Here is a 25581-nt window from a genome sequence, read left to right as displayed (position 1 = left end):
CCCCTCTCCTAATTACTCAACCCAGAGAAATTCACAACTTAGAAATTCCGTTTTCTGTCACCATTCGAATCTGTCAATTTCATCCCGAGAAATTTTCCACTAGTAGACAAAATTATCTGGGCATTGTGTTTTGAAATTTCAAATTCATCCAGTGAAATTTTTCAGTAGTAGATAAAATTACCGTGCGCTTTGTGTTTGGTTGAGTTTGATGATTGTTTTGTACCAACACAAAGCATTATAGATTACATGATCATATAGGCATCCCCTTGGGACGATACGAGTTAAATTTCTCTGTGAATTTCTAGTAATATCAAACCAGAGAAATTTCTGCAGACAATTTTTTGTGTGGATTGTGTTGACAATCACAATAGAAAATATATATATATATATATATATATTTAACCATTGATAGGTATGAAGTTTACATTAGTCAAAAAAGGACATATACATATATGTCAAGCATCATCATTCCCTCAATGTATGAACAAAAAATTGAATGGTTAATACTGTGTGGATATATACGTATATGTGAGACAATTTTCTCTGTATGGATGTGTACATTGTCTTCCTTTCACTAGTTTCACTGTTACATTTTTGGTTCTTCTTCTGGAGGTATTTCAATTGGTTCGTCCATAACCGGCCAACTTCAGTCACAAATCTCTCTATGAGTTCTGCCCTCATCAACCTTATGTCTTGTGTGGACAATTTGGAGCTGATAGGTTCATGCTTGCTACATTGTTTCATTATATAGCAGACAAAGAGGTCACAATCCAGACTGCATACAAATTATAGGTATGGTTAGTTTTAAGAAACATGCAAATCAGATTATGTTATTTATAGATGTTGTATGAAACTTATGAATCACTGTCTTGTTGTGGAGCATTGTTGACATACTTAAAGTCGTAATGTGTGTTTTGTGAGTTTATCAATTTGAAAGAGGGTTGTGATTGTGCTTCTCTTTCAAGGCAAGCTGTCAAAAAATTCTCCACACAATCTTGCTGCAAAAAAATAATTTTTAAATAACAGAGAAATTTACTGACAAATCAAATGGATTCTATGAAAATTATCATCATATAAACATTCTGATGGATCAGAGAAATTTGAACTCGTTACCAATTGTTTTGCATCTTTGACATATTTGTCTTCTACATCATCCCTTCTTGGCCTTAGTGAGTTGTAGAACCTCCATAAATTGTCTTTTTTGTCCAGGACAAGCAAGGTCCAGTGATTTCCATGTGTTGACTTCTCATTACCCCTAGTATTTATTGGGAAATGGAGGAACCTGTAGTTCCTCCATGCTGTTTCAATATGCTTGTCAAATAATGAGATTCAGAAAGTTTGATTTTCCGACATCTTGATGAAATTCTGTGGCCAGAGAAAATCAAAAAATGGTTATGTTATGAGAAAGTTGAAATGACAGGAATTTAAGAAATATACACACACATAAATTTTAAATGCAAACAACTAGGTAGAGAAAATTAGACCAGTGACACAACTGGCTTGAAGAAGTATCTTAAGAAGAGAAAGTAGTAAGTAAATTCCAGGGAAAATCAAATAAAAGAGTAGTAACATACTAAGCTCATGGATGTGAAAAAAAAATGAAGTTGGTTGTTGTCTTTCTCTCATTTGGTCAGCAAGAAGGATCTCTCCATAGCCATCGATGACCTGAAAAATATGATTTATAATTGTAATATTGGTCTATAAATGCTGATGGAACATTGCAGAGAAATTTTGATGAAAGACTTACATTGTTGGAAATTTCTTTTTGCTTTATTAGGTTTCCAATGTCTTCGAAGGTAATGAGATTCAACTTACTTGTCCAAATTAAAGCCCTACAAGATGACAAAGAAGGGATTTAATTGTTGTTAATGCAATATAAGTTTGTAATTTGTTGTTTGTTATCTTTTATTTTGTTTGTTGTACTTACTCAAGTCCAGACACATTTGATATGTACTGTAAGATGTCTTTTACATGATCTTTTATATATCTTGAAATCGGTAGAGTTTGTGGGAAGACCCAAGATTTTTTGATGGTTGTAGGTTGAGGCAAGACGTATGCATCAGCATCAAGTACTTCTTTGTCCTTCGTGGTTTGCTCAGTTTGCTTTGCAGCTTGTTTTGAACCTCTAGTCACTTTCGCAACTTTAGGATATTGAAATTCTGGATCGTGCTGCTTTTCCTTCCTTTCTTTTGCCTTTAAATTTTTTATCATTGATGTCGGATCTTTTTTGACTGTAGACAGTGAAAATATCAGTAAAAGTGAAATTTCTTTGAAGTAACAGATGATATTTCAATATGTAAATTTATTTGATTCAATATTTTCCAGTTACCATAGACTTTTGTCTTTTGTTTCGATTGTTCTTTGTGTGCCATTTGTTCTTGTTCGGTTGTGGATTGTTGTTCCACTTGCATTTCAACTATACACAGTGGAAATCAAACAAGCCTCAAAAATCGAATAAGAAAATAGACAGAGAAAATCAAATGAGCAGTAGAAATCAATAAGAAATAAGCGGGAGAATCTAATGTGTTCAGAGAAATATAACTTCTAGAGAAAATTACCAATGACAGATAAAATTATAATAAATAGAAATTTCTCTGAGTTATGTTGACACAAGGACATAACTTTGTGTGGCTCAAGATTTTCACTAACCTTGTGGTTGAAGTTGTGTTGGTGTTCGGTATGGTTGTGTTGCTAGTTGGACAGATAGTTCTTGAACTTGTTCATGCAATTTAGCATTTTTAATTTCAAGCTTTGAAATTGAATACCTCAACTGTTGAATTGTGTTTGTATCGTCTTCTTTTTGAACCTCCAACATCCTTAGTTTCATTTGGATTGTGCTGTCTCTTTCTTGAAGTTCTGAGTTAAGTGATGTGAAGGTTCTTATTGCAATATCTTTTTCAGCAAGTAATTCAATCCAATTTCTCTCTTCTTCTTTTTTAGATTGAGAAAGTGCCTTTAGTCTTTGACGTAGATCAGCAATTTGGGCATCCTTTGACTCCTCACATTCTTGAGACTGATGCATCGTTGAGCCGCAAATGCTATCACGTTGTTGGTCCATTGGCTCATTACGTTCTTCTTCGTCACTTTCCTCCTTGTTTTCTTCTTGCTGTTCATCTTCTTCTTCACTGTCTTCTTCTTTCTGTTCATTTTGTTCTTCATCTTCTGCTTTTATTTCTTCACTTTCTTCTCTGGCTTCTCCTTCTCTATTGCTTTCTTGATCTTCTTGTCCATTGTTGGCTTCGTATTCTTCTATGTTGCCTTCTGCTTCTTCATTGAATTTGACAATTGCTTGATCTTGAGATGAATCTTGTAATGTCTCCTTGAATTTGACAATTGCCTTTTTTGATTCTTTCTTTGTCTTTTTACCAAGACAGAACTCCTCTGATGGGTTTTTGACTAGCTCCTTGGTATCTATCTGTATTTTATTAGAGAAATGTTACAAAATTCACTGAGAGAAAAAATTCAAATAAGAAAAATAAAATTCATCTAAATGATACTAATTGGAAACAAACTTCAAAGAAAATTGTACGGGCCAGAGAAAATTACAGACAAAGAGTTAATTTTATGAGGTAGAGAAAATTATGAAACAAGCAACATAATTTAGATATCAGAGAAAATCAATCAAGGCATATAAGTTAATGTTTGACTATAATTGTGTTAGAGAAATTTGGATTCCAGAGAAAATTCATTAGAAAGGTAGAAATAAATAGTGTTTGCCAAAGATGCAAGGCACATAAGTTATGGGCCAGAGAAAATTACACACAAGGAGAAATAATTTTATGGGCCAGAAAAAATTATGAAACAACCAACATAATTCAGATATTGGAGAAAATGAATCAGGGCATATAAGTTAATGTTTTACAATTGTGGTCAGAGAAATTTGGATTGCAGAGAAAATTGATTACAATGGCAGAAATAAACCAGTTGGTACCAAAGAAGAAAACATAAATTGATAGTTTAGAGAAAATTGATCTTTATTAATCAATGCACAAGGAGGGAAACAAAGCAGTGGTCAGAGAAATTTTAGAATTTCACTGAGATTTCAGTAGTGATAGAAATCTAACCAGTCGAGGTGCAAGAGAGTGGACTGGTGTCTTCTGTAGTTGTTTCGTTAAGGTTTGCAGGTTCCACTTGGCACATCCTGGAAAGTCAGTTGTGTTACTGTCTTCCGAGTCAATGATATTTGCATGTTCACATAGCCAATACTGTGATGAAAATTAAAGTAATTAAAATTTTCTAAACGCACAAATTTGTAAGTATGATAACTGCAAATTTGAATGGATATTATACTTACTAGCAAAGTAATGATACACCCCGTAACTTTTTCTGGAGTTTTGTGCAATGCTATGTTAGAATCAATCAATGTTGATGTGATTACTTCTGGCCAATCATACTGTTTCATTGATTGAAGAGGTTCCACATACTTTATAAAAACCCACCCTATTAAATTCCCACTTGCTGCAAAAAATAGGGTGAGACACAAGTACAATGTAACAATGATTGCTACATCTTTGAAGTCAGTTGATTGCTTGCCTTTCATTGCTTTGACAAAGGCATTTTTAAGAACAGGACCAGTGAGCCTTGTGTCCTTTTGGAATCTTCTCCTTAGGAATACAGATTTTGGCTTTTTAGAGTATCTTAATGACATGGCTCCTTTACCTCATTCCAAACCAAAAATCAAGGTCATGTCATTTGTTGTAAAGGTCAGGTTCTTTCTACCAACTGTGAATGCTTTTGTTTTTCATTGTAACATTGGATTATGGCAACTACATCATCATCAGATTTTCTAGATTTCTTTGGATCCATCCTTCCACTGGTTAGAGCTTGGATCAAATACCAGAATGGGGTCTTTTGAAGCTCCACAAGTTGTTTTGAATTGAATTGAAGTGTTTGAAAAAAGGAGACAACAGGTGAGAGGTTGGATCGGAATTGAATGCTGTAGTGAGCTCTCTTTCTGTGGAGTTTAACAGGTTTTTTCCCCCTTGAGCTTGAGTCTTTTGAAGTTGGGGTATTCATCTGGATGCTAGTTGCTTCATCACCTTGTGTGATTTAGCGAGGAGTTTGTGGTGTTTTGCTGCTGGTTTTTGATCTTAGATCATAAGAAGACTGATAGAGTTGTTCTTTCTTGCTTGGTGTTTCCAGTGTTTTGCTGCTGGTTTTTGATCGTAGCTCATAAGAAGACAGAGATAGTTTCTGTTTCTTGCTTGGTGTTTCCGGTGTTTCGGTGCTTTTACGTTTTGCCATTTCTAGACAATGATTAAAACATAAAAATGTCAACATTAAATCCCAGATAAAATTGGACATGCCAGTGAAAATTGGACATGTTAGAGAAAATTACAGAAAAGAGAGAAAATGACAGATAAGAGAAAATTGGAGATGTCAGAGAAAATTACAAATGAGGAAAAATTACAGAAAATTGGACATGCCAGAGAAAATTAGACATTAAAAATTAAATGTCAAAGAAAATCAACAAATCATCATAAATATGGGAGAGAAATTTTCAATAATTGTTAAAATTACATATAGAAGTAAACATACTAGAGAAAATGAATGACAGAGAAAAGTAAACATGGCAAGTCAAAGAAAATTTACATTTGACAATTAGCAAGATAAAATAAACAAAGTAATGTAAACATGCCATTGAAAATTACACCACATTGAAACCAAGAATTGAACAAAATAAACATACCAGAGAAAAATAAACATTCCGGAGGAAATTACACATTCTTGAGGAAATTTCCATTCCACAGAAAATTTCAATTCATAATATTAAAATGCCAGAGAAATTTACATACACAACTAGAGAAAATTAACCATGATAGAGACACACAAGGGGAGGAAAGTGATATGATGTTGTCAGAGAAAATTATAAATACCAGAGAAACTTAGACAGCGGCAAGAGAGTAATAGACATTCCAGAGAAAAATACATATTCCAGAGAAATTTACAAAGCAGAGAAATTCATAGACAAAATCACAGAAAAATGTTCAAGAATAAGATCAAAACACAGAGAAATAACTTTTTTTTTCAAAATACACATGTCAGAGAAAATTCAAAGAAGAAACATTCATTCCAGTCCATAATATTAAAATGCCAGAGAAAATTAAACATGATAGAGACACACAAGAAAGGAAAGTGATGTGGTGTGGTCAGAGAAAATTATAAATACTAGAGAAACTTAGACAGAGGCAAGAGAGTGGTAGACATTCCAGAGAAAGATAGGCATTCCAATTCAAAATATATATTACAGAGAAATTTACAGAGCAGGGAAATTTATAGACAAAATTACAGAAACATGTTCAAGAATAAGATGAAAACACAGAAAATTACTTTTTTCAAAATAAACATGCCAGAGAAAATTGAAAGAAGAAACATGCATCAAGCAAAAATCAGAGAAATTCAAATGCTAGAGAAATTTACAAATAAAATCACACAAACATGTTCAAGAATAAGTTCAAAACACACAGAAATAACTTTTTCCAAATTCAGGTAGCTTTTTATTACGAAATTGAAACCCTAATTTATGGAAGGCTAATATAAAATGCAATTAACTGTGTTTCCAGAAAAAATCTAGTTGTATTGTAGAAAAACTTACCAGAGTTAGGATGAAACTTGAATGACGAGCTGATATGGCCTGAGATGAAGATGCGACGTGACGAAAGTGGAATGAGATGACGATGAGCAGTGAAAACGAAGCTCTAACGAAGGTCAGAGAAATTTGTGAGGAAGAAACGGGAATGATTTTTGCAGAAGATAACGAAGCTCTAATGCCGATGGTGAAGATGATATTGAAACCCTAATTCTGCTGTTCGTGAAGATGCTGGATGTTTGGAATGGAACTCAAACGTCGGAGTGAGTTTCGTTTCTGTGTTGATTTTGGGAAACGTATTTTGGTCCACAAAATAATTAAAAACGTGCGGCAAGTTGTTCAGGGACCTGATGCATCACTATTTTTTTTGGTGTCCTTTATCCTCTAAATTATTATTATTAGGGACCTTAAAAACAATTCCCCTATAGTTTATTGTAATATATTAGGTATGTTTTAAATCCAAAAAAAAATTAAGGAAGACCCTAACTAACTTAAAATAAATTGACCCATTAAAAAATTGAAAGGCCTATTTAAAATAATTAGCATTGTTATCCATTGAAAATGATTTTGCAAAAAAAAAAAAAAAAACTAGATTATGCAAGTATGATTGATTTATTTGCTTCTAAAAATGTAAGAAGAGCGAGGATGAAGTATTGGGGTATAATTTTGGCCCAGCCCATCTGGGCTCGGGCCGGGCCGAGCTCATGTCTGGCCTTACGGGCTCCTGCCAAAAGATCGGGTGGGCCCACGGGCCAGAAAACTAGGCCCGGGCCCAAGCCCAGGCCCATGGGGTATTTGGGCTTTGGGAGGGCCTCGAGCCGGGCCCTTAAGCTTGGGCCTAGGCTCGGGCTTTGGGCGAGTCTAAACAATTTTTTTAAATTTTTTTTATTTTTTTCACCAAAAATTTATTATTTTCCATTAAAAATAACACTGAGCATCAGGCAGGCCGGGCCTCGTGCCTTAACGGGCCGGGCCGCCCGCAGGCCATGGGCCAAAATTACACTCCTAATGAAGTGACACTTATTAGTTGTTGTAATGTAATACTAAGTATTTTTTGTGATTTTGACACAATTTTTTTGTCTTTTACCTTCATTTTTTTTCATTTTTTTTCATTCAATGAAAAAAAAAATTATGAAGGGCCCTAAAAATTTATTAGTTGATTATTGGCTTTGGGTCCCAAAAATTTGAGGGCCGGACATGTCTATAATGTGTGTTATGACATTTTGTCATAAAGTTATGAATAACAAATTTATGATGTGCACCCTAAAATTAGGGATGATAATGTTATGACAGTTTGTAATTTTTGTTATGATACTTTAGGATTTTGTTATGACATTTTTAAGTGAAAAAAAGTTATAACTTTTGTAGTTAAAAAATTATGACATTTTGTGTTTAAGTTATGAAATTTTGTAATTTTTTTTTTATAAAAGACATATCATATGCACATTTTTTAAGGTGCACATTGTAATATCTCCCTTATCACTATGAGAGTGTGAAAGTATATTTGGCGGTATAAATTTTTATAATTTTAAATTATTTCAAATTATTTAGCACAATATATGATATTTTCTAAATTTTTTGAGATGCGGTCGCCCTCGTTCGTACCTCCCTAAATCTATCATTGTTTACAATATTGTTATGATTAAGAATTTTAAGAAAAATAATATGTGAATGTGTGTTTTGAGCTTTGAGTACCTAACATTACTGTAATATATATATATATACAAAAATTTGAAAATTAGAAACAAAAGTTTGTGTATCTCATTTTTCAAAACTTACTAAATTGTACGAAACAAAAAAGAGGGGGGAGAGAAATTACACATAAGTGTAATTCCATAAAATTATTATATATACATGGAAATTTTTATAATTTTAATTATTAATATTTATAAAGTTTACTATTTATTTATAATTATTTTTTAAAAGTGCCACTGAATTGAAAATTTTCCAACAAAAAAAGGCGTTTTCTTATTTTATACATAATCTTTTATTGTTCCCTCCCTCGTCCACCACCTCCGGCCACCACCACCTTCAACTATCATTGTCGGGCCCACCTCCAGTCACTGCCTTTGGTGACATCCTTTGATCATCACCGTCGGTGACTAGCTTCAATAATTTTTCCCATTGGTAGCCAGTTTCTTTGGTCATTGTCAGCCACCTCTAGTCATTATTTCTCATCCACAACCCCCTCCAACCACCCTTCACTTTTTCAAACACAAGTTTTTGAAAAGCATGTGTGCCAAATATATTTTTGTTTTTAAGTTTTGAAATATTACAACTTTTGATCTACATGTTGATTTTTGAAAATTTTGTATTTTTCAAATCTATTCATCAAGATCTATCTAATAAGACTAATGTTAAATATGAAATTTTGAACCAAAAAAATTGACAAAATTTCATTGCATCTGTTGTTTTGAGAAGTGAAATTTCACTTCACTGTCTATGATCAATGAAATTTCATTGTTTTTTTTTTTAAATAGAGAGATTTTAAATTGAAGGTTTAAAAAAAAATGAATAACAACGAAAAAAATAAAGTACCTAATTTTAATTTTGAGGGGTAAAATTTTCAAATTTCTGACTCAAATATGACAATTGTCTCTTATTTGCTATTTTCAAACAGTAAAATTTCAATGTCTTTCGAATATTGTTCTAAAATATTGTAAATTTAATAAATTATCAATCCACAACATCATACACTTCACTATCTTATCAATAAAATGTGCAAAATATGATCAAGATACAAAATTATAAATGGTAGGTATGATGATTTTGTACTCAACTTTCGAAAGGGGCATCGTACTATGTGATCAACCATTGTGGAGAGCTCCATCCTAGAGATAGTAGAGTTTGAGATAGGGTCGTGCCGTGTTTTGAGTTTGAGAGGAAAGCAAAAAGAGAGTTTGCATGGGTGTATATAGATAGGAATTGGTACATACCAAAGTGGTACGTGTGAGGCGTAAAGGTGTCGAAGGCGAAAGTAATACATGTGAGGCATATAATGAATGTAAAGATGTAAGAAAAATTGAAAAAATCGACTAAATCGATTGAATCAAATTGAACCGGTCATATTTGATCGGTATTTTAATATGAATTGGTTTGTTCGGTTTTGAATTTTTTTTTTCTATCTTCAATTCGGTACCAGTTTTGACATATTGTACATCGATTTTCACCGAAACCGACCGTAGATGTTTACATATAATAAAATTATTGTTTAAGTTTTGATTTTATTTTGATGTTAAGACTTTGGTTATTAAATTATATTTTATTTCTAATTCAAATTCAATAAAAGCTTCAAACATTAGTATTTATTAATTTTTTTTTGTTTGTATTTTTGTGAATAGTTAGATTGGATATGGTTAAAATTATGTACAAATGGCTAATTTAATATTTTAATATAAATTATTTATTATACTATAAATTTAAGAAACGATTCATTTTAAAAGTATTTAAACCGATTAAACCACATTGAGTCGAATCATTTGAATCGGTGCTACTTGGTGCGGCTTGGTAAAAAATTTGATCTGTATCGATTTTCAATATAATAAAACTGATATTATCGATTTAGTGTAAAATTTTACTTAAATACTGACCGTCCCAAACCGATTACCTCCTAGTGTTGAAGGTGAATTGCAATATACACGGTGGAGAACTCGCTTGCGTCCCAGCTTGCAGCACACAACAGTTTGATTTATTGTGTGCATATATATATATATATATATATATATTTGTACCTCATTGTCACAAATCTTAAGTTGAGATTGACCCTTGAAGTGAGTTGCCAATTGCACATCTGTGAAGGAACGAAATATTTGTCTATAAATTTGACTGATGCTTAATTATTGTCGTCCAATTCAAATAATAATAATAATAATAATAACGGAACCAACAAAATTTATCCATTAAAATTTGTTAGAGCATGCTCCCATTATAAAACTATTCCAAGGGATTTTTGTTGTTTCAACATTTTTTTTTTTTTGTATTTTTTTTTAATCTTTACTGACCTTTTTTTTTTAAAAAAAATTCAAAAATTTGAACACTTTTTAGTTTTCATGACTAGACTTACCTGAAAAATAAATAAATAAATAAATTGAAAAAAATCCACTACATTTCGACACACACACACACACAAAAACATAGAGTTGAATTTTTGTGATTTTTTTTTTCTTTAGTGAATTTTTTTAGATTTTTTAAAATTATTATTTTTTAAAGATATTTCTAGATTAAAAAAACCTGAAATGTGAAAATTTATGGGGACATACGGTCCGTCTCATTGATCAGACCTATTTACAAGTCTTACTCATTTTTTTTTCACCTATCATTATCCCAAAAAAATATTGGAGAAAAGTTAACATTTTATGATTTATTGGTGCATTAAAAAATTGTATAAGACTTATAAATATTTAAATCTATGGCATAGGACTAACTGCGAATTTAGTCAAAAAAATGTTGACACAAATCTAAAAAATCATTAATTTTTTTTATTTTTATTTTTAAACTATTTCCGAACAAAGCTTAAAGCCATTGTTTCTATTATCACGTAGCTCTCTTTTCTATCAAGCCATTTTGACCGGGCTTGACCCAAGCCCAACTTGGCCTACAACAACCTCTGATGGAGGAGCCATATCACCTCGCCCTCTCCTTCGGACCCTTACTTTCCTAATTTCGTAAACGATCTAAACTGTCTTCGCCTTCCAAGAAACCACAAGTCAATTTCGGGTCTTTAAGCCCTCAGCCAACATCTATTAGTTCAATCAACATGCATTTCAAAAAGAATTGGAAGCCTCTTTCTTAGAGCTAATTCATAGGTTGATCCTCTTACTTTGAACTCTCCTATTATAACAATAAATATAACGAATAAAAACCTTAGTCCGCTTTCATTGGTCTAGTCCGATCATTGTTTAGCCCGTTTCATCGGCTGTACTTATACTTGTCATATCTCACTTTTTATTACCCAAATAACATTACCTATCTATTAACATAATCCATTTCCATCAATAACATGTGGAACTATACATACATTATATCCGTAAATAAATTAATGGAACAACCTTGGGTCCAATCATTTACAACTACATAATGACCATCTGATCAACTAATAACAGATATTCAGACTTATCAGAAATACGAAATGACTTTGGGTCCATCTTATCAAATATACAGAACAACCTTGGATCCATTTCAATTGTACAAAACGACCTTAGGTCCATCATATGCTTTCATTCTTTTCAATCACATTTCCAGATCTTATGAATCAGACAGATAAAAGGCTCATTCATAGCACAAAATCATAGGTTCAGAAAACTTACCACATTGATAACAGTTAGAAAATAAAGTACACGAAAATATTTTAACTAAGATATTACTCACAGGGATTTAGTTGCCGATGTGTCCTTGCGAATGAGCCTACACAATTCATACATATACACATTGGATTGCATTGCTTAATCGGATCATTCTTTAACTTATTCAATTCTTTTAAGTCTCATTCTAACTCATTAATTCATTTAGGAAGCTCAATTCATGCCTAAGAATGTTTAGAAAAGGATGAGAATGCCAATATGGATAAAACATGACTTTTCTAAATATGCTAAAGCCGGACACTTCGCTCGAGCAAACCATCGGTCGCTCGAGCGGACCACACGGTTTGCAAAAGTGCTGGATGGTCTGAATCTAGGCTCAACAGATATCTTGGTCACTCGAGCCAATAGCAAAACTCTGCAAAACTACAGGATGCATGATATGTGCACTAGAGCAATAACTTGATTGCTCGAGCTATGTGGAATGTTGCCGCAAAAATATTGGAAGCCCTCATAGTGTGCTCGAGTGGTAACTTCTTCACTCGAGCGATGAGGTCGGATTCTCGGTTTTCCATAACAGAATTAAACTTCAAAACTTGAGTTCAAAGCCAGAAATCTTTGCATGACATGTTCTAAATCACATATACACTTTCAAAAACATGAATACAAAACCCATGTACGAAACTTCATGAATTCTCCACAATTGAAACTCAAACCTTCATGCATGTATTAACCTGACTTTGAATTCTTTTCTATTCAGAAACATGAAATTCATATTCAAAACTTGTGAATTATGGATGCATTTATAATATAACCTCCAATTCAAGCTTAGATAGCAAAAACACGTTAAAAAATGGTAGAACTCTTCAAAATCATGCATGCATGAATGAATTGACTCCAATTTCATCATCCTTAGCTCAATTCTCATATTTAATCATATAATCTCTTGAATTCACATACTTGTTGGTTTAAATTCATGAATTACGAATTAAACACTTACCTAAGGTCTTGAATTAACCCTTTACAATCCAATTCTTGAGTTTCTTCACAAAATTCTACAAGCTCCTAGACAAGTCTTCAAGACCAAACCTCTTCCTCTCTAAATTGAGCTCTCTCTCTTAATCTTAATCTCAGCAGATTTTTTAGTGTGTATCTATGAGCCTAATCACATTCTCAACATATATATAGGCTTGATTAACTTAATACACTAATTAGAGATTAAGCTAATTAATTAGAGTTTAAGGCTTATTCAAATAATTGATTTTTCTTTAATTAATTTAATTTGAATCAAATTTTTATCAAACTTCTCATTTGGCTCTAAAAATTATGCCGTTCTCATTAAACTAACCAATTTTGGTTTCTGAAGTCGATAAGGCTCTCAATTTCAAATTTTAAACAGAAATTATGATTGATATTCCTACAACGAACAAATAGGCATCCAAATACACATTAAACACTTAAATCATATTCAAATTAAATAAATATAAGTCAAATATGTGATGGGGTCATCACAACTTACATCTTTATATTGAAGGTAAGGGCTTAACCATTTTAAAATAAAGGCATTGCACTAATAAATATAAGGCCCCGTGGCCAACAATTAAAGAAGATCGCCAATCTTGAATCACTTCTCAACTCACACCTAAAAAATGATTAGCAACATGGAATGAATATAAAGTTTAGTAGAGATCCCCACATGATCCCAGACAATAACAACATACAGATAGCTATAATCATGAATGCACCATAACATACAATATAAGTTATGTAAAAGTTTAATGTCAAAATATACTCATATAAGTATATTTTTCCAAAATCATCATCTTTACCACAACAATGTGTAAAAGACTCTTATTCTCTTTCTATCTTTCCATTTTAGTCCAAAAGCATTTCATCACAACACAACTTTATTTCCATGTTAACATAAAGGAGTTTCATCTCAACATTAGTTTAGAAAACACATTCACAAATACACTAGTCATAACCCAATCTCATATTCCAACCCACAGAACACACTTGCACACCAATACATTTACTACCTTCCCTAGCCATGGGCCCAACAACAAGGAACACCGACAACATCAAACAGATATATATAGATATATATATATATATATATATCCAAATATGAATAGTTAAAAGTAATACATACTTTCATTTCCATCGGCCTACAGCGTGAATGGTAAATGAGACAACTACATAACATAGAATCACTTTATCAGACCTTAATTTCATGTTTCACTAGGTGCAAGCAGTAGGGAGCAGAACCGTTCGTCAAGGTGCCACGCTTTACCAGCTTAACCGGAGAGAAATGGACTTCCAAACAATATCACAACATGCTATATTACATAAATACAATACTAGTGTAATACATACACATAATCTACTCAATCAAAAACAATGTTAACTTCTACCGATGATCAAGGACAAAACCTCTAGCATCATAAATATAAGACTTTTACAACTTGAATCCACAACCAATTCCACCATTTCAAATCAGCCATTTCCCATTTCATTAAACAAAAGAATTACAAACATCGTTTTGTTATCAAGACCAAACCCATTGTTCCAAAATCCCCAACACTTTTAACCCTTAGCCAAAACCTCTTTTCCTTTAATAAATTCCCCATTTGTTAATATACAACCAAAACTCAACCCCACATAATATTAACCAAACAAGCACAAGACCTGATTAACTCCTTTTTAACCATTAAAGCACTAATTTCATTCATGTAACACATAACTCAACCATTACCCAACTTTATTCCCTTCCGTTTTATTATCCCTCAATACCAAATTAGGGCTTTTCGCTCCTAACAGTATAGACGTAATTAACTACCTATCAAACTTATCAAAACAACCAAAAACATGCTACTAGAACTTCCAAAACCCCAAACCCTTAAACCCCCCCTCCTCCTTTCATGCTTTCAAAAATCCAATAACAAACTTGCTTTTAATGCAATAAAATCTACCACATATTTATCTATAACGAGCTATTGAAAATGAGCAAAGGAATTCCTACCTCTCGAAGCGAAAACGAGACAACCCAAAAATCAACAATGATGAAAAGACGATCTACTCAGATTAAATGGAAGCCCTTGCCAAGCTCTATGTTTTGGTATATGGAACTATAGGTAGAAAATGGTAAAAATAGATCAAAATTAAGCTTAAAAGCTTGAAACAACCAAAAATGGCACAAAGGGAGAGAGAAGAGAGAAGATGGAATAAAAAAGAAAGATATTTTCAGCTTTCGGTGCCTTATATAGAAAAATAGACCACGGGCACGAAGGCCACACCGCGGCCATGATGAAGATGACAAACCAGCTCACAGTCGCGGGTGCGACAAAGGACACCATGGGCGCGACCATGAGGGTCACGAGCCCCCATCGCAGGCCATGAAATCCATCACGGGCCATGTAACACCACGATCTTTTAATCCATGTTTTACTGAACCTGTATCAATCTCCAATTTCAAAATACAAAGAAGGATTATAGAAAATAACTCAAAGTGCAATCATACACAAGTCCAGTGTTTATCTTTCTCATAAAAGTTACATTTCATTTTACAACATTAACAATCTCAATAATCATACATTATAGTTCAAGTAATAAAAGAGAAACGACCAAATGCCCAAAGAGGGCTTACAACTTTCAAGGCTAGGGCCTTGATTACATACATAGGTGGAATTTTATCCCAAACACATAAGCTCGGTACCTATAATCATATAAAACATCCAAAATAAGCTTTCGTGCTCCATCAAGATCTCCACCAATTCCTAGCTGAGTGGAGTCACATCATCACAACCTAAAATGTTTGTTATGAGAAGAATGAGCCAATGCCCAATAGAGAATACATTTAACAAGATATATAAACATTTGATATAATCGTGTATAACCCAAAATGTATTGCTTCAGACTTTTATTGAAAGCAAATCCACATGAGTGTATATATATATTTGTAAGAATATAAAACATTTCCAAACAATCCCACATTTATTAACCAATTCCACATTTTTTCGTCCTCATACGGATGGTTAGTGGCCACCTCGTACTTTTCACATTTATTTTCCAATTCCACAATTTTTTACCCTCACACAGATGGCCAGTGGGCACCTCAACTCTTCTACATTTGTCATCCTCACACGACCGGGCACATAGACACCTTAAAAGATTCCCATATTTGTCGTCCTCACGCAACTGGGCAAGTGGGGATCTCAATTTCCCTAATCGAGTACCAAACACATCATATAACATATCTATTCAACAAACCCCTAAATTTACTTCATCCTAATATATCTCAACACATTCTGACACGCCCCTAACTCGCCCCTAAAAGTTTTGGGCATGACCTATTCAGAATTGAACACTCAACCTGATACATATATCTTATGGGGCCTGAACGGAAGCGCTTGATGTTAGGAAATAACATGAAAACATATCCATTGAGCCATTTCTAATATGCCAGGATCACGACTAGCCAATAAACATATAGGGAACAAGCATCAGAGAATAAGGTACGTACATACGTATATATATATATACAAGTCCAGCCCAGAAATTGGGCATACAACAAAACATTAGATACAATTCAACCTTGGCCGGCAATTAGAGTATAAGATAACAAAACTTAACAAAACTGTACTAAGATGCAAAGGGCTTCTCCAAGTGCCTGGTTGTACTTAGGTTGACAAAAGATAGATGATATCGACGTTAGGACTGACCTCCAAGTTGGTTACCTACAGAATCAGACAAAATTACAGAGTGAGATAAGCTCAGTGAATAACAGTACTTAAGCATTTTAATACGCAATTTAAAACATAATACATAATAGAGCATTCATAAAAATGGAATTCATATCGTTAGTCTGATGCTGTATTATTTTCAGAACGGCCTTGCGCCCAGTTATAACAGAACGACCTATTGGCCCAGAAATAACAGAACAGCCTTTCGGCCCAGAAGTATACAGAATAGCCTTTCGGCCTAGAAATATACAGAACAGCCTTTCGGCCCAGAAATATACAGAACATCCTTTCGGCCCAGAAATATACAGGTGTATATAATGCCATCATTGTTTACATTCCCACCAAATTCCAATCGAAATACATGTTAACGTAAGAATTTACAGAAATCAGAACGTTAATATCATTAAACATTTATAGTAATAAGCGTACATTCATTGTACTGTTACTCACAGTGTTATCGCAGAGCGATGGTTCCTCCTGTGGTGTGTCCTACACACATATATAACATCCACTAGTTCCTTTTTCCTTTTAAACCATTTCCTGAGTCATTACATTTCAAATGAATTTACAACCATCAAAAAGGCATCAAACATAAATTCTAAAAATATCCGGGGGCTAAGCACGTAAAACGGAGCAAACATTTTTTTCGGACTTGGGCCGCACGTTCGGCCCCCCCTCCGCTCGAGCGGCCATGGACCGCACGTGCGGTGCCCCTCCTTCGCTCGAGCGGCCAAAAACAGGATGCTTCTCCATTTTTTTTTTCTTCTCCTCCGCATATGCGGCCACGACCTCCGCACGTGCGGCCTGGCCCCTGTTGGCAGTCCGAATTTCATACAAAACTCAACTTAAAGGACACATGGTAAGGTTCATAATAGATCAATTTAACATAAGAAGAAAGTTCAACATCACATGAAAAATGAATCACAAACCAACTTAGGTTCCTAATCACTTTGAATTTATAATTGTAATCAATCACAATCCAACTCTTTTTTGGGTTCACTCACACACACACACACACACACACACACATATATGTATATATTCATCTAATCATATAATCCAACCACATAGATGAGTATCTACATGAGATTAACAAGGAAGCAAGGTGTAACTTCTCCATAACTCAAATTAATTTCCAAAACAACCAAAACAACTACATGGTAAACATAATTCCCAATAAGACAATCATCTTTCACAAAACTTCAACATAACCTCTAGCCCTCCCAATTAAAAGGGTAAACTCACTTAAACCCAAGAAAGAACTTGATTTAAGATGGTGTTTACATACCTTGATTCAATTCTCCACCAAGCCTCTCAATTTTTCCAATTTTTCTCCCTAGGTGAATCTCTCCTTTTCTTCTTCTCTAATTCTCCCCCAGGGGATATTTTTCATTGAACTTCTAAGTCAAAAATGTCCAAAGGGCTTTGATATATAGATATATATTTATATAAAGGGTGAATAAGACAAAATTCAATCCTTTAATCATCCCAAATTGAAATTTCACAGAAAATCTCATTATAGCTTAAAAACCATGCAGATTTCAAATCTCAAATCAATTTCAGAAAATTAAGTCTCTAAGGCTTCCAATTCCAGATTCAAACAGTTTAAGTGTGACAAATAATTTTCTTATTAAACAGATAGGAGTCCATATTCCAAGTCTCACTTAATTCAACGTAATTTCACATAGAATTTCACAATAAGCATTCAAAAACACAGAATAGAGGACTGAAAAGATACCAGAATCATGTACGAGGGTCGGGGTATTACACATTCAAACAACAGCAATTTAATTCCAATTATCCCTTAAACACCAAAATCCACAGTTAGGGTTTTGTAGAATTTAGGGCTTTCCCCATATTCTCTATCAATCCAAGAATCATGGAAATAATATTCAAACATTACAAAAATTATTGAAACAAAACCTCTCTTTTTCATAAATACTCATTTAATCAAATCATCTATCTCATACCATAAATATATTATGAAAACTACCACATAATCAAATCAAAATATAGATATACAAGGTCAAAAGTATTCCTACCTGAAAGGTGATCATGAAAAGATGAAAATCCAACTTGAAGCTCCAACAAAATCACAAATCAATCGGTAGAAATCTTGATCAAGGCTTGTTCTTCAACTCTCTTGAAAGATTTAAGGTGGATTCTTAGTAGAAATGAGGGATATCACGTGTTTTAGGGCTAGGGTTTCAAAAATGGATGTGTGTGTGTGTGTGTGTGTGTGAGAGAGAGAGAGGAGATGAAAGAGTGAAAGAAAAATGGGTACAAGTCGACTTTTAAGTTTGCTGATTCGCTCAGACCGCTCAAGTGGTGAACTCAATCTTTTAGTATTTTCGTCTATAAAACAAGATTCTAGATGCATCCTCTTCACTACTTGAGCGGTCACTCTACACACAGTTAGTCACACAAGCATAGACTCTAACACACTCTTAGCAAATCAATCTTATTTCCATTTGTAACCATTTAGCCTCTTACATTTATATTTCATTTACTTAAGTTTACAATGTAAATAAAGAAATACCTCCCATTTGGATTCAAAGAAAAATACAAAAAAAAAAAAAATCAAAATCCAATTAAATCAAAAAGTGATTCCCCTAATTTTCGTACAAAATTTTCTCACTGAAATTTCCAAGTTTGACATTCAAGTAAAAGAGGTTGATACTTCGTAGAAAAATATTATAAAATCAATTTAGATTATTTAATATATAAGAAATAATTACCCCCAAAAATTATTTTCAAAATCATAAGTTTTGAAATTTTCAATTTTCACACTTGGAAAATTTTCATGTTAAGTAAAATTTTTTGATAACAAATATTTTTAATACAACCTCTATTATACGAAAGGGAATAAGGGTCGGGTTTCGACCCGGGTCATTACAATCTCCCCCGCTGAGAAAATTTCTTCCTCAAAATTAAGAAAAGACAAAAACAAAAGGCAACTCAATCACAATCAGAAGCACAACCACTAGCTTAAAACTAGATCTATGTCTTGAATAAATCTCCAGATCCCGGTTCAACGTCTTGAGGCCCGAAAGACACGGGAACAACAAAACTCAAGAAAAGGTCACAAATGCCTCTTTGACTCACAAAACCCGTTGGGCTCTATGAGACACCAATCACAACAATAACCACTAATCACATGCACAACACCACCAAGTGCTCAACACTCAAACACAAAGGAAAATCCTCATAACAAATTCTCGGTCAATTCTCACAAAGGGAGAGGGCTTACAACAAAATACAGTCAAAAGACCACACCTTGGCATGACAAGTACCCAACAGTGCCAATCATCTCACAAAACCAAACATACAAACCTATGACTAGTAATCCAAGTAAAGTTACTAGAATTAACAATAAAATTTTGTTAAAAGAAAATTTCCTCATTTTCTCAATTCTTTAAAAATCATTCTCTCGTATATAAAACATTTCTCAAAGGTGTTTAAACTTGCACCATCCACCACCCAAACACATTTTTTGTTTTTTAGGCAAAACTCAAAAGTTTTGTAAACATTTTTGGAAAAACAAAAGTGTTAATCAGACTACATAATCATCCATAATTAAGTTGTACAAACTATTTAGTGAAATCCCTCATTACAATTTAGATAAAACCCACAATACTACCACTTAGCAAAACCATAACACCATGAAAAATTCATTTTGCAAATTATGCTCAACATAATAATCGGTGAACCTCTACGGTCACCCAACAACACCCATTACTCTTACCATGATGCCATGACAAACACATATGCAACATTTCTATAATAACAATTAATAGAAATAACAACCGTACTACTAACACAACAAAAACACAAGAAATTTCACCATCTTGAAATTGCATTCCAACATACTCATTAATATAAATTATCACCCACACAAGGCATAATGCGTACGTAAAACGATGAGTTCACAACATCTTACTCCAATCCATGGAGTTCCACTAGCTCAAGGCAAGCTCCACACAAGCTTTACAACTACTAACATGAGACTCCACGCTCGCCAAACCACTCCAAGGCACTTACAATCTGGCTGGCAACTAACGCCCACATATTCCACGATTGTGTTTTTAAAATATTTAAGAGTCAATAACACCTCAAAAATATTCTTTACTACAAGCATAGAACGAATCTCTTCTTTTGTGTAGAAATTTTATAAAAAAAGTATTTAGATTCAAACCGAGCATTAATAGAATAATTTTTTTTTTTTTTTGAAAATGTTTAAGGGTTATTCATATCATATGGCTTGATACATTTCTATATAACTATTCCTCTTTTACTCTTCGACACATTCCCAACAATAAATTTCAATTCTGACAAAACCAAATCACAATCTATAGGAAATTTCATTCTTCACTCTTTTCTCAAAACACTTCAACCAGTGAAACCCCCAACCGTCGCTCAACCAACAATCTCATCACCATTACGGTGATGCCATAACCCAATCACAATAATACAGGTAACAACCATTTGAAACAATAACGATAAGGTTAAATAAAACAAGCGAATACACTTTACTTATAAACTTGGGAGATCACTTCCCTCATAACTACCATTATAATCCACCGACTCGTGATTTTTTTTTTTTTACCATCCTATCATCCAACAAATTGCATAATCTGTCACTCCTGTGAGGAACACACACACGCAAAGCAAGCAATTCTCATTTACATGCCTTATTTCTAGGCTTAAGATAAATTCTGAAGTGATTTCCTATCACCCTCTCCTAATGCCACAACAATAACAACACACCACATAAGGAAAATCATCTACCAATACTTGTATGACACACTACATTCCTTGAACCCATACCGGATTCCTTAGACAAAACTGTACCACTCATATTCCCAAACAAATCACTACCCATGTGCCTATATGAAACACTCATCATCAGATCGCACATGAGTCCAAGCTAGACTTCTAAAGGTCAAAGCATACAACTCACATCCTCAGGTCAAATTACACATATTCCCTTAGCCATTAAACATCTCGCATCACGCATAAAGATTGTCGGGTCACAACAACTCACTCCTCGCACAAACCCACTCCACATAACATTACTATACTCTTTAGAGTTGTACACACCGAAACCTCAAAAGAAATCGTCCTACTACCACAGATTTCACACAAGGTCAATAACAAATAAACACGCACAATGAACGTGTCTCAACGCTATCAACTTTAAACCACATACCAATAAGTCAAACATGCTATTGCCCAAAGCCAAGGCAGCCCCCTGGGATAGTCCCATGACCAATCTCTCTCTACATATCATCCCACAATACGTATTCCAACACCATCACACATCACACCTTATTATTAACCCCCAAGTGATTTATTCCAACATAAAACTCAATGCTACGTTCCACAAGTTCTCTTACAATCAAGACCGGATCCACAATGAGCAAGTACACACGATTATTTTCTTTGACGCTACAACTCCAAGTCAACTCACGAGGGTTTACCTGCTGCAAAACTGCCGCTACCACGTAGCCACCCAACCCTTATCACAGTCAAACACATCACCTTAACCCCTCAGTGACCGATATGGTATCAAACCTCAATTCAACACACTATACCAACACGCGTTACACTGGTAACTAATAAAAATACCATTTCCATGGCCAACTCACCTATTTGCTAACATTTACCGAACAATCACCTAAAAACCCTCACACCACCTATAAAGTTAGAAAGTCATACTATCCCAACCCCAAGGAATAATGAAAAGAAGCATTTAATTCTCATAACCATTCAAGTCACAATGTACCATCACCGACTATCCACTCAACCAACCTATAATACTTTATGAGCTAAGGTCAATGGTACACCTTGATGGCCCATCACATCCCCATTACCATCCCCAACTTCTACGAATATACACATAACTACCACGACACTATGTATGGATCATAACACTAAACATGGGTTATATGTCCAGTCGACTATTTCAAAGCATCTCCTATCTCAAACCAAAATTAGATACACATCCCCAACACCCGGACACAACAATTATGATCCTATAACTTGGGGAAAAGGTCCTCCATACTACTCCCAAAAACATAACGCAAGGTGTTTAAAACACACCACCCACCAAACACACAATCAAACGAAATAAGACACGAGATCAACATTCCTCTTTCAAAGAACAACCAAACACACATTACAAGTTTCGCTATCATTTCCTACAATTAAGGTACAAGTCTAAACCTAAGATAAACGACAATTTTAGGCCCAACACACCAATAACCCTAAGTAACTATATACCTTGGATGAAACGAAATTAATATAAAGCTTCTAACTCAGTTACCGACAGGGATACTCCGCCATTGGATATGTCCCCACACCATATCTTACCATTACATTAGGTCGACCCTAAACAAGCCCAATGCGACAATATGTCGTAAGGACACCCACTCCAAAACCAACCACGCCATTCATAAAGTCCTAGAGCACCTTATGCCTCACCAAATCACTCTCAACCCACTATAAACCCCACGAAAGGTTCAACTCACTACCTATTTCAAACAACCACATAAGCACATAATCAAATAAAACACATACAAATTATCCTTCTGAGATGTCAATTTGCCCCACAACATTCAAAGAATTCGAGTTAGGATGGCATTGATCAGGTGCCCTCCTAACAAGACTTCTAAGAAATTCGTAGGCATAAACTTTATCTTAAAAGTTTAATTCCATACCCACATAGTCATATAAGCATACACACATCATACAAAGCACATAAATGTCCCATCCTAACTTGGTAAACCTATTGTCACAAACGTCACTTCCTACGAGCCCAAGGTATTCAAACGTGGTTAGCTCTCTTATACCAAGTTGTAACACCGTGATCTTTTAATCTATTTTATAATTACTGAACCTTTATCAATCTCCAATTTCAAAATATAAAGAGGGATTATAGAAAATAACTCAAAGTACAATCATACACAAGTCCTGTATTTATCTTCCTCATAAAAGTTACATTTCATTTTACAACATTAACAATCTCAATAATCATACATTATAGTTCAATGAATAAAAGAGATAAGACCAAATGCCTAAAGAGGGCTTACAACTTTCAAGGCTAGCGCCTTCATTACACACATAGGTGGAATTCTATCCTAAACACATAAACCCGGTGGCTGTAATCACATAATACATCCAAAATAAGCTTTCATGCTCCATCAAGATCTCCACCAATTCCAAGCTAAGTAGAGGCACATCATCACAACTTGAAATGTTTGTTATGATAGGAATTAACTAATGCCCAATAGAGAATACATTTAATAAGGTATATAAACATTTGATATAATCATGTGTTACCCAAAATCTGTTGCTCCAGACTTTTACTCAAAATAAATCCACATGAGCATATATATATTGTAAGAATATAAAACCTTTCCAAACAATCCCACATTTATTAACCAAATCTACATTTTTCCCATCCTCGCACAGATGGCCAGTGGGCACCCTGCACTTTTCACATTTATTATCCAATTCCACATTTTTTCGCCCTCACATAGATGGCTAGTGGGCACCTCGACTCTTCCACATTTGTCGTACTCACACGACCGGGCACATGGACACCTCAAAAATTTTCACATTTGTTGTCCTCACACGACCGAATAAGTGGGCACCTTAATTTCCCCCTGCAAGTACCAAACACAACATATAACATATCTATTCAACAAACCCCTAAATTTACTTCATCGCAAAACGTCTCAACACATCCACACAACATCAATTTAATTCTAATTATCTCCTAAACACCAAAATCCATAGTCAGAGTTTTATAGAATTTAGGGCTTTTCCCCATATTCTCTATCAATCCAAGAATCATGGAATCAAAGTTGGTTTTATTCAAGAATATTCAAACATTACAAAAATTATTGAAGCAAAACCTCCTTTTTTTAATAAATGCTCATTAAATCAAATCATTTATCTCATAAATATTCATTAAATCAAATTATCTATCTCATACCACACATATATTATGAAAACTACCACATAATCAAATCAAAATATAGATATACAAGGTTAAAAGTATTCCTACCTCAAACGTGATGATGAAAAGATGAAAACCCAACTTGAAGCTCCAACAAAATCACAAATCAATTGGTAAAAATCTTGATCAAGGCTTGTTCTTCAACTCTCTTGAAATATCTAAGGTGGATTCTTAGTAGAAATAAGGGGAATCAAGTGTTTTGGGGCTTGGGTTTCAGAAATGGGTGTTAAAGAAAGAGAGAGAAGATGAAAAAGTGAAAGAAAAATAGGTATAAGTTGACTTTTAAGTTTGTGATTCGTGTAAACCACTCGAGCGGTCTTTCCACTGCTTGAGCGGTGAACTCAACCTCTCAGTATTTTTGTCTGCAAAAGAAGATATTGGATGCATCGTCTTCACCGCTCGAGAGGTAAACCACCACTCGAGCGATCACTCTGTACACAGTTAGTCACACAAGCACAGACTCTAAGACACTCTCAGTGGATCAACTTGATTTCTATTTGTAACCATTTATTTAACTACTTTCATTTAGCCTCTTACATATATATTTCATTTACTTAAGTTTACAATGTAAATACCCCATTTGGATTCAAAGAAAAATACAAATAAATCAAAATCCAATTAGATCAAAAAATGATTCCCCTAGTTTTAGTACAAAATAATTTTCCAACTAGAATTTTCAAGTTTGACGTTGCAGTAAAAGAGGTTCATACTTCGTAGAAAAATCTCATAAAATCAATTTAGACTATTTAATATATAAGAAATAATTACTGCCAAAAATTATTTTCAAAATCGTAAGTTTTGAAAAACCCAATTTTCATACTTCGAAAAATTTCACGTCAAGTAAAAAAATTTTACAACAAACCTTTTTAATACAACCTCTATTATACGAAAGGGAATAAGGGTTGGGTTTCAAGCTCCTCCCCCAACCAA

Source organism: Camellia sinensis, chromosome 11 (genome assembly GCF_055761805.1).
Source record: "Camellia sinensis isolate YWXY chromosome 11, ASM5576180v1, whole genome shotgun sequence".
In the NCBI taxonomy this organism is placed as follows: domain Eukaryota; kingdom Viridiplantae; phylum Streptophyta; class Magnoliopsida; order Ericales; family Theaceae; genus Camellia; species Camellia sinensis.
This window is presented reverse-complemented; position numbering follows the sequence as displayed.